Raw genomic sequence first — 10,960 nt, 5'->3', positions numbered from 1 at the left:
TTAATGAATAGCATAAGAATCATACTTCCTCTGAGAATAAAGATAATCGGGTAGTATTAGATTTAAATGTTAGATAAAATTTTAAATGGGCCAGAGATGAGCCATTTCATGTCTGAGGCTTTGGTTTTTATAATGAAGTAGGAGGTGAGGAGTCGAATAGGATATTTGAGAGGATATTAAAAGCTTGTAACATAAAATTACTGAGAAAAAGAGAACTTATCAGGAAGAAAGATTGCTACATGATTATTAAAACATTGTTAGGGCTTAGAGGGTTTTCTCAATGAAGAGAGATGAGTGTGAACAGGAGTGGAGAGGAAGAATGGAGCAAATCTCTTGATTCTTATCTTTCTCACCAAGATGACAACTAATGGACAGCGCCATGGGATATGGTATATTGTATTCTTTTTCTTCAGTATATAGAGCTATTACCAATTTCTTTTTAAGAGGGCATTTTAATTGGAAGCTATAAAGAGTGTAAATCAGCTTATCTTTTCTATAGTGGTAAAATATATATAATATAAAATTTGCCATTTTAATAATATTTAAGTATACAGTTTTATCTATTAAATATAATCGCATTGTTGTGTAACTATCACTACCATCTATCTCTAGAATATTTATCTTTCCCAACTGAAACTCTATACCCATGAAACACTAACATCTCATTCCCTTCTTGCTCTAGCCCTTAACCACCATTAAACTTTTTTTCTCTATGACTTTAGCTACTCTAAGAATCTCATGTTAAGAGGAATAATACAATATTTGTTTTTTTTGTGTGATAGCTTATTTCACTCAGCGTAAAATTCATGTTTAGCATATGTCAAAGTTGCCTTCCCTTTTTAGCCTGAATAATATTAATTATATGTATGTGCTGCATTTTGTTTGTTCATTCATCTATTGATGAGCACTTGGATTGCTTCCATATTTGGCTTTTGTGAATAATGCTGTTATAAACATGGGTGTATAAATATCTGTTCAAATCCTTGCTTTTGATTCTTTTGGATTTATATCCAAAAGTGGAATCCCTGAATTATATGGTGATTCTGTGTTTAATTTTTTGAGTATTCATCATACCTTTTTCGCAGCAGGTGCATAATTCTACATTCCCACCAGCAAAGCACAAGGTTCCCAATTTTTCTACATTCTTTCCAACATTTACTTTTTTAAACAACTATTTTAAATGAGTGTGAAGTGGTGTCTTGTAGTTCTGATCTGCACTTCTCTAATGACTAGTAATGGTGAACATCTTTTCATGTGATTATTGGTCATTTATATTTCTTCGGAGGAATGTCTTTGAGTTCTTTATGGAATTTTTTTTTTTTTTTTTTTTTTTGATGACTTATAGAAGTTCTTCATATATTCTGATGTCATTCCCACGTCAGGTATATGACCGAAAATATTTTCCTTCCTTCTGTGGGGTGCCTTTTCACTCTGTTGAGTTTCCTTTGATGCACAAAAGTTTTTAATTTTGATGAAGTCCAACTTATCTATTTTTTCCTGTACTTTTGGTGTCATATCCAAGAAATCATTGACATGTTCAACGTCATGAAGCTTTCCTCCTATGTTTTTTTCTTAAAGATAAATAATCACAAGATTTACTTTTGAAATCTTACGAATAAGGAAATGTAGTGCCTAAAATTAAACTGGTGGAGTTTACATTTTGTTGGGAGAGTAGACAGTAAATAAATGAATGATTAAATATATTGGATATTACATAGTGTTGAAAGTATAGAGAAAAATACTTGATAAGAGGTGAGGGTTGCAGTGTCATAGCCATCAGGAAAAAGCTTCTTTGGAAAGGTAATATTTAAGCGGAGGCTTGAAGGAAGTAAGATAGCAAGCTGTGCAAAAAAATAGAGGAAAGTGTTTTCAGGTAGAAACAAGAACAAGTGCAAAGGTTTCATGCTGGGAGTGTGCCCGGTGCACTTCAGGAACATCAGGGAGGCCATTTGGCTGGTACAGGGTGAGAAAGGAGGAGTAGTAAATAAAGTCAGAGATGTGCAGAACATGTGATGTTGTAGGGCCTGTAGGCCAATCATTGTAAGGCCTTTAACTTTTACTCTGGGTCAGATAGAAGCCATTGAAACATTTTGAGCAGAAGAATAACATTACCTGGCTTCTGTTTTAAAATGGTCACTGTGTCGCTTTGTTGAAATACATTGTAAGGATGAGAACAAGGGCTGAATCAAGGTTAGGTGGCTATTGTAAGAATACTTGCAATCTTGCTGTTTTTCTGGTGGTTCAAGAGATGGTGGCTGTCACCAGGGATGAGGTTATAGAAATGAGTTACATATCAAACTACCTTTTCAGTCCCATTCCACCTTGGATGAGAGGAAGGGCTGGCATAGTGATAGTGCTTAGGACAAGCATGTAGAATAATGATAGTAATATCAGGTAATGGAACCCTAGGAAATAGCGAAATGTACAGATACCTGCCATTCCAGGTATATAGTACTTCAGTTAAGATAGACATTCTAATCTTTGTATATTCTCCTGTACTTTTTGGTCTTTGGCTGAGAATTTACTTATTTTTTTCCTACGTGTCAAAATTCTATTAATGATTTAAAATTTGTCTCAGATACCACTGCCTTCATAAATAAGTTTGTAAAATTTATTAAGTAAAAACACAGGAGGTCCAATCAAATTTGAATTTCAGATAAACAATGAATAATTATTTAGGATAAGTATGTCCCAAATATGGCATGGGATAGATGTGCTCTTTTTTTTAAAATTGTTTATTGAAATTCAAATTCAACTGGGAGTTTTCGAATTTTATCTGGCAACCTTCTTCATAAACTGCTTTTGAACACTTAAACTAGATGTCATTTCACTCAGGATAGGCTATGTTATGCCACAGTAAAATGAAATCCCAAAGTTTTAGAGACTTTAAATGCAAAGTTTTATTTCCTGTTCATATAACATGGACTTTGTGGGGTAGCAGAGAAGTCCTATTAATTGTAGCTCTTCTGTTTCAAAGCCAGTTTCTTAGATGCCAGAGGGGAAGAAAGAGAGCTGTGCAGAGTCTTACATTAGCAATTAAATGCTCTGGCCTGGAATTAACAAACATCTCTGCTCTTACAATTCACTGGCCAGAAATAGTCCCTTGAGCCCATCAACCAAATAAGAAACGGACATTCAATTTTTCTGTGTCCTGGGGAAGACTGAAACTATGTAGAATATACCACCAATGATGTAATCCCTAGATACAATTTCCCAGAGATGAAATCTCTTTATTGAGCCCCATAGGGATTTATAATTCCCTAATGATATTTATCTTATTTTAACTTACAGTTTAACCATTTTTTAACTTATTTAATCTTTTGGGATAAGAGATTATTTGAGAGAGGCAGACCCTAGAATTATATTGACAGAGTAAACCTTTAGTACATGTATGTTGAATTGATCTTTCATTTTGTGCTCGAGGCGAGTGCCTCATTCATCTCACTCTAGGCCCAGCCTTGTGTGAAGGTGTAATTTCATTTTAGGGTTCTGGCTGAGATGTCCAGTGCTGTGGTCTTCACTGGCCTTCAGGTACACAGGCTCTCCTCTGCTTCTCACTTGCCTGGTTGTCCTCTCTTGCTGTTTTCCTGGTGGTTCTAGATGGCAGGCAGGAAGAAGTTTCCTCTGCACTTGAATACTACAGCCTCTCTGTTTTTTTGCACTTCTTTATTCCAGCTATCTCCAGCTTGGAGGAATTAATCTGATATTCATTTCTTTTTTCCAACCTTTTTCTTCTCTGCTATCTTTTCAATGAGGTCAAATAAATAGACATTCACACAGATCAGCAATGTGTACACAACCACAGTTAATTCAATAGAACCAATAGGGAAATATGTTGACAACTCAAATGAGAGAATTCTTTTTGAATTCTTTTATAATAAATAACCAAATATTAGTGGGTTTCTGCCAGGAATAAACTTTATTTTCCAAAAACTGAGAAGACATATACCAATAAATATCAAGAACAGGAGAATGGAAGAACTTTGAGGGATTCAAACTCCAAGTGAAGGCTTGATTTAAATGACCACTTTCATATCTGAGTGAACCAGAGCCAACATGTGTACTACATCAAGGAAAATTCATTGTGTCTCAATAGGAGACGTTTTCAGACTACATAATAGTACTGCAAAATTGCCATCTCTCCTCTGGTGAGAATGAGGCAAGAGAAGATAGTTTTTTTCTGCTCTCTCTCTCATATTGACTCAAGAATCCATGTGTCATAGAGAGCATCAAGAGTGATTAAGATAGTCATCTAATTATTATATTCAAGAACATTAGAAAAATTAGTTTTATGTATCAACACCCATTTTATGACAATTTAGCCATGTATGTAATAATATTTGAGAGTTCTAATGAAGTTTAATTAATAATCTAGAATATTCATTTGCTATCATTTTGATATCCTGATTAAATTAAGAAACCAGGTTGGAAAAATATTACAGCTATGAGAAAAATAGTATTTAACCTAAATTTGGTCAAAATCTATAATAGAAAATTACTCTCTTTAAAATGACCTTTTTGTTGGGAAATATTAAGTACTAAAGGTTAAAAATGAAACTCAAGAGATGAGGAAATGAAAATACCCTGAAACCAATTGTATTGGTTAAGAGTCCTTCTGAATTATTTTTTTTTACCTTGATGCTCAGTGAAGAAAAAGTACAAATGAAATTTAGTTGGTTAAGAAAATTACGTATATATCTTTTGATTTCATAAATTTTAAAAGAGAGAATTTTTATCTTGTATCCTAAATGATATTATTTTATCACTAGTAATGGAACATAATTGAAGTTCTTGCTATAAATTTTGAATAAGTTAAGCTATTTCATTGATGATTATTAATTCAACTATTTTTCAGAGTTGCAGTTTATATCTATTTTGTGATAGTCAATGATTCATCTATTTATTAAAAAATATTTTTGTTCAGTGCTCACCATGTGCCAGGCACTGTGCCAGTTGCTAGGAAAGAGATTTACCTGGGAAAAACTATCAAGGCCTCAGACAAAGGCAGGCTCAACTAGCCTTATTATTGAAAGATATTTTTAATTACTATAATTTATTTATTATTGCATTTGTCTCTGGGTTTCAGAAAGAGAGACTATATGTAGTAAATTAATTGTCTAGGGGAGAGATAACTTTAACAAAAAATGTTTCCTCTTTTTTTTTGGGCACCTATCTTAAGGGAACATTGAGGATTAAAAATATCATGTATCTGACATTTTACAAAGGGAAGTCTTTCTGTTAGTCTGACTATTTGGGTTATATTTGTGAGCAAATCTTTACAAATAGTCATAGCTATAGCCTAAACCAAGTAAGAAAATCTTTAATTGAAAATTGTGTTAACTTTGTTTCCAGAATATTGAACAGATTTTAATATTTACTTTGGCTATATTAAATATACTTGAACAGATTCCATTTTCTAGATAATCATAGGCTGATATGCTATTTACAACACCTACTGATTACAAAATTATTTGGGAATAAGTTTGATGAGGGAATGAATTATTTTATATATGAGCAATTATCTTCCTTCTGCCAATATGGTTTTAGTCAGAAACAGAAAATACAATTGTCAAAATAAAAGAAAACCAAAAGATTATATTTATCATTTGTGATTCTGAAAACAATTGTGTTTTGTTCAATTTTCACCTAATTTTATTTTTTCTAATACATTTATATGAAACTTACTGGTCTATGGAAACCATGCAATTGATAATTATATGGCATAGCAATTACACCAACTCTGGGTCTACTGCCAGGCATCACCACTTTTCAATTTCTTTATGATGTTGAGCAATCAGCTTCTCTAATTCTCTATATGGTGATACATGTTAGCTTTTATTTTGCTTTAGTAAAGGAATAAACATAATGCCTGGCAAATAGACAAGTGCTTAATAAATAATCCATTATGATTTTATTCTTACAGAATATATTTACTGTGTACACCAACTAGACTGACACATAGTAAATATTCAAAACTGAGATTTAAAAATCAGTATAGTCTATGGCCACGCTACCATGAACAAGCCCGATCCCATCTGATCTCGGAAGCTAAGCAGGGTCGGGCCTGGTTAGTACTTGGATGGGAGACCACTTAGGAAGATCAGGTGCTGTAGGTATAAAAAGTAGAAAAGTAAGGGATCGTAAACTGACAAGGTCCTTGCAATCTGTGAGGTCAACCAAAAATTGCCTCGCCTAAAAATAAAAAATAATAGATTTTTTTCTTCCAATGCTTGATTGCTTTGCCCAACACGGCCATGCCTTTCAGTTTTTCTCAAATCATTTATTATAAAAAAATAAGCTGCATTCATTTTTGTCAGAGCAAATGATGAACAGCAAGAAAAGATTAGATTTTTGGAAGGGTAATTCCAAATTACTTGAATATGGATCTCATTTTGGTCTTTAGCAGTCTCATATTATACATTTTTTAGCAAAGAGTTATCATTCTAATATGGAAGATAAATGCAGAGATTAAAGTAAAATTAGAAATGATAATTGAGGATTTAACATAACTTTTTTATGCATTATAGATTAAAGGCCATCAGGGAGTCAGAAAATCTGAGATACTGTCATATATACAACCATGATTAAATTCTATTATAAAATAGGAGATATATGTAAAAAGAGGATTTAAAAAATGAAAATAATAAAAAATTTATTTGGTGGAATGAATGATTTAATAACTCAATCTTTCTTAGCTGTACTTTTGAAAAAATATAAGAGCCAAAAGCATAAAGCTGTTTAAATACAATGCATCAGTTACAACTCAGTTCAGTGGAAGAAAGACCACTCTGCTAAGGTGACTCTAGTTACAAACCTTTATTATTTATTTTAAAATTCATGCATTTTTACATATGTTAACCTCAAGGTTATTTTCTCTGTGCAGTTTTCTCATTCTGTCATTCTAGCATTTACCTATGATTTTCTTTTAATGCATTATATTTAGGAATAGCTCTTACCTTGTAATCATTATATCTAAAGAGAAAAATGTAACCCATAAGGAAATTTTATTTTATATTTTTGAGAAAAATGCAGGATTATTTTTAATCCAGCAATTTACTTTTTGTGGTATTTACTAAATAAATTTTAATTTACAAGTGAAAAAATTAAATAAGTATTCCATGCTTTTGTGAAATAGAAACAAAAGGAAAAAATAAAAATAAGAATACAGTAAAAATTCACCTAGAACCATATGCCTGATGATTACAGATAAAAAGAAGTTCTTAAAAGCACCCAGGGTATGTGGTATGTTAGGCTGGACTGAGGGAACATAAGGCCAATACATACACCTAAGAATTACATAAAGTCCAAACCATTCTCCCACTGAAAATATATAGGAAAAAATACAATGAAAACATAAATATGAAGCGAATGATGATCAGATGCTGTGTCTGTATTTTCCTGAAATGACCAGAGAAAACCTCGTCATACAAAAGGAAATTTAAGTTATATATTAAAGGTTACTCTTTAAAGAGAGTTTTGAGGGTTCATAAGGGATATTGTTCTGGGACCATTCTCTTTCCTTTCTTTCATATTGTTCTTGCAAATTTCAAAAACTGGGGACTGTGGGATTTCCCCCATGGTAGTTTTAGAACAACTGGGGGTTTGTTTTACAGCAGCAGCTGCAATCTTTGCAGTGTCTCATGATAGTTTTGAAATGGCATCACAATAGTACAAGCCTACCTAACAGAAAGTCTAGAAAAACTGTGTTTTAACATTAACACAGCATTTCAAATTTTTAGATTTCAGCAAAATTACTCATCTTTCCTTTCACATAGTTTCTATCTTTCAAATCATTGAAGTTAGTCTCCAAGTGTAGCGGTGAGATTTTCTAAATTGCATTCAAGATTACATCATTAGCTTTAAAAACAAAAGGAACAAAAATGGTTGGAACGAGTAAGTAGCAATAGATATTTTTTACACGGATTATTCAAAAATATCTCATTTTTAAAGTTTAACAATTGATAAAAATATGTGTGCTTAATGATATATTTATTGCTCAAAATCACTGTAAGTGGCTGGTATTAAAACAAATTATTAATGTGCAGAAACTTAAATGTATTTGTTCCAAATGAGAAGTGTTCTTTTTCACCATCTGGTTGACTTTCAGCTTAGGAATCCCATTTGAAACAATAGGTTTCTCTCAACAACTCTTTATTCCCTTTAATGATTTTACAGTAATATCTCTTTTACCTGGAGGTGCCCTATCAGTCCTTTTGCCTTTGAGGTTCTTGGTCAAGGGAGCTAAATATACAAGGAACGACAGACAAAGAGAGAATAAATATTAGCTTTATTAATTCATAGAAAAGCACACGATGACACCACCACCTCCTTTTCTTCTTTTACCCTCCATATCTCCAGTCTCTCCTCTTGTGGGGTTTCTGGGAAAGCTGTAGTACCAGTTGTAGACTTTGAGGCAAATGGAGCATGCCATCTTCCCCTAACTTAATACTGACTCGTATGCTTAAATTTGCCTGCGTAGGGTGAGAGAGTCAGGTCTGAACCTGCAGATCCACATTTACAACCAATCAAATAGATCTGCTCTGTGAGGACAAATTATAAGAGGAGAGATCTTCCTACTCGTAAGTACAGGAAATGAAGACTAAATATGTTATGCCTTTTAAATCTCTAGTAAAATACTCCTCTCACATGAATGTCCCAGGTGGGGGCTGCTCATGGAACTGGAAATATTCCCTTCCACTAGCCCGCAAGTAGAAAGAGAGGGTGAAGCTACCTTTTCTGAAAAACAAAGGCAAAACAAAGGGAGAAAGAGGTTTTCTCATGACAAGTAACGACAACACAGATGTCTCTAAGTCTGTTCTCTCTCCTCACAATTAAATGTTTCACAGGGGTAGCTTCTTTTTATAGAGTTTTAGCAGGCTCGATTGTCTGATTTTAAGTCTGCATGTGATTTAAGGTGAGAAATCAGTCCGAGCGAAGAGATGTAATGAGGTTCGGCATAGTGAGACATAGCCTGTGATAGTCTGACAGCAAGAGAAGAACAAAAATAAAAAGTCGTCTGATAATTCCAAAGGCATAGCCATCAGGTGCCATTTTGTGAACTAGCAAAGTGTCTCAGAAATCCTGAGTGGACCCTGAGCTAATGTCTTCAGCATGTCATGGAAAAAAGTCATTATCTAGATTGAAAGAAACAACTCTGATCTTTTAGAAGAACTCAAAAATCAGACCTTGGAGTCCATATAGCCCATATAATTTATAAATGAAGAAACTGATATCAAGTATTCTGTCAAAGAAGCTGGGAAGGGCATTTAATAAATTTTAGAAGGATAATTTATATGATTAACTTTTTTTTTCCCAAAAAAAAAGCTTATTTTTGGGACAGGGTAAACTCGATCAGTGAAAAACTTGGCCATATGGAAAGACTCATCCACATGGAGAGAGAGAGAAAGAGAAAGAGACTGAGAAAATGTCTTAATCTGTTAGTCTGTTTGGGCTGCTATAAAAAAATTATCAGACTTGGTGGCTTATGAGTGATAGAAATTAATTCTCACAGTTGTAGAGGCTAACGAGTCAAAGATTATGGTGCCGGCAGATTTAGTGAGAGCCTGAGTCCCATTTTATAGACAGCTTTCTTCTAACTATGACCTCACATAGCAGAAGGGGCAAAGGAGCATTCTCGGGTCTCTTTAATAAGGGCACTAATTCCAGTCATAAGAATGGAGTCTTCATGACCTAATCATCTCCCCAAAATCTCATTTCCAAATACAATCTCATTGAGGATTAGGTTTCAATATATGAATTTTGCCGGTACGTACACATTCAGTCTCTAGTAGAGAATGAGAACATGACTAATGTGTTTATTTATTTATTTTTTATAATCTCAATAGAACTTTATAAAGCACTCTGCTCATGGTGGGTCCAATCACTGTTGCTTGATGAATGGATGATGTACATGTTAGGGATATTATAAGCACACTTTCAGTTCTATAAATGGTATCACCTCTCTTCTTCTGCATGTTTTCATATTTCTGCCTGAACGTTGCTTCTGCATTGCCAATGCTTCCCCCATCCACGTACACACTTTAAGATCCTGTAATAATACACCATGGATAGGGGAATAAGGCTGATCCTAGTAAGAAAATTTAGAGTAAAAACATATTCTCTAGTTAGGAGCAGTATTGTATGACTCCTGAAGGGGGTGGGGCAGGTACAATTCACATTCAAGTACATGTGAATGACATTTCCAGAACTGGGCAGTGGCCAATCTGCCTAACTGTATTTGGCAGTTCTAGATTGTTAGAACTTACCAGACCATAAATTTTACCTTCGATTAGAAGTAATATATATATGTATTTTTTCCTTGCATTGCTGGAGCAGAATATGGCAATAAAACTCTTCACTATGTAGAAATTGGGACGCCTCAATTTCCTGTCATTAAACTCCAAAGAACTTTATTCTGCAAAAGACCCTGATGTTGGATAAAGTGAATTTTTCATTTACAAGATATCGGAGTGCTCTATTTGACTGACTATTTTCATGTCTTTGAAATATTCATTTTTGGACTACACCTCGAAAGTAGTTTCCCATTTGGCTTTGGGTGAAATTAGTTTCTACTTGAGTAAATGTCATTTACATTTTTAAAGTGTGTTTGTCGAAATAAACCCATAGATGTTTACAAAAATATTTTAGATTTAATACTTTGATTTAACTCTGAAAATATAAAGTTCTACATAATATTTATTATTATTGCCATCACGGCTCTTTTTGAAAGCAAAAACAATCCTGAGTTTATGCTTTAAGATATTTAATTGTCCATTAATCTCTGTAACAAGAGACCTAATTTATGGAAGTACCTACAACCTTCAATGATATGGTCTCGTTGATACCCAAATATGTAGGTTTGCCATCTTATATAACTCAGTAATAAATGGGAATGAAACTTATTCTGTTTTAGTTTATTTTTATTGTAGTGTCTTTTTAAAAATAGACACAAAACACATAT

General features: G+C 33.4%; 1 protein-coding gene and 1 pseudogene across 5 annotated transcripts in view; both read left to right on the top strand.

Annotated features, from left to right (window-relative positions):
- Positions 1-10,960, top strand: part of KCNC2 (potassium voltage-gated channel subfamily C member 2) — a 183,658-nt gene that overhangs the window by 33,493 nt on the left and 139,205 nt on the right. The gene's annotated exons all lie outside the window — the stretch shown is intronic.
- On the top strand, positions 5,998-6,116 carry LOC120583553 (uncharacterized; annotated as a pseudogene).

This window comes from Pteropus medius, unplaced genomic scaffold, assembly GCF_902729225.1.
Source record: "Pteropus medius unplaced genomic scaffold, Ma_sr-lr_union100, whole genome shotgun sequence".
Classification (NCBI taxonomy): Eukaryota; Metazoa; Chordata; class Mammalia; order Chiroptera; family Pteropodidae; genus Pteropus; species Pteropus medius.
The sequence above is the reverse complement of the archived record's forward strand: the minus strand, read 5'-3'. Positions and strand labels throughout refer to the sequence as shown.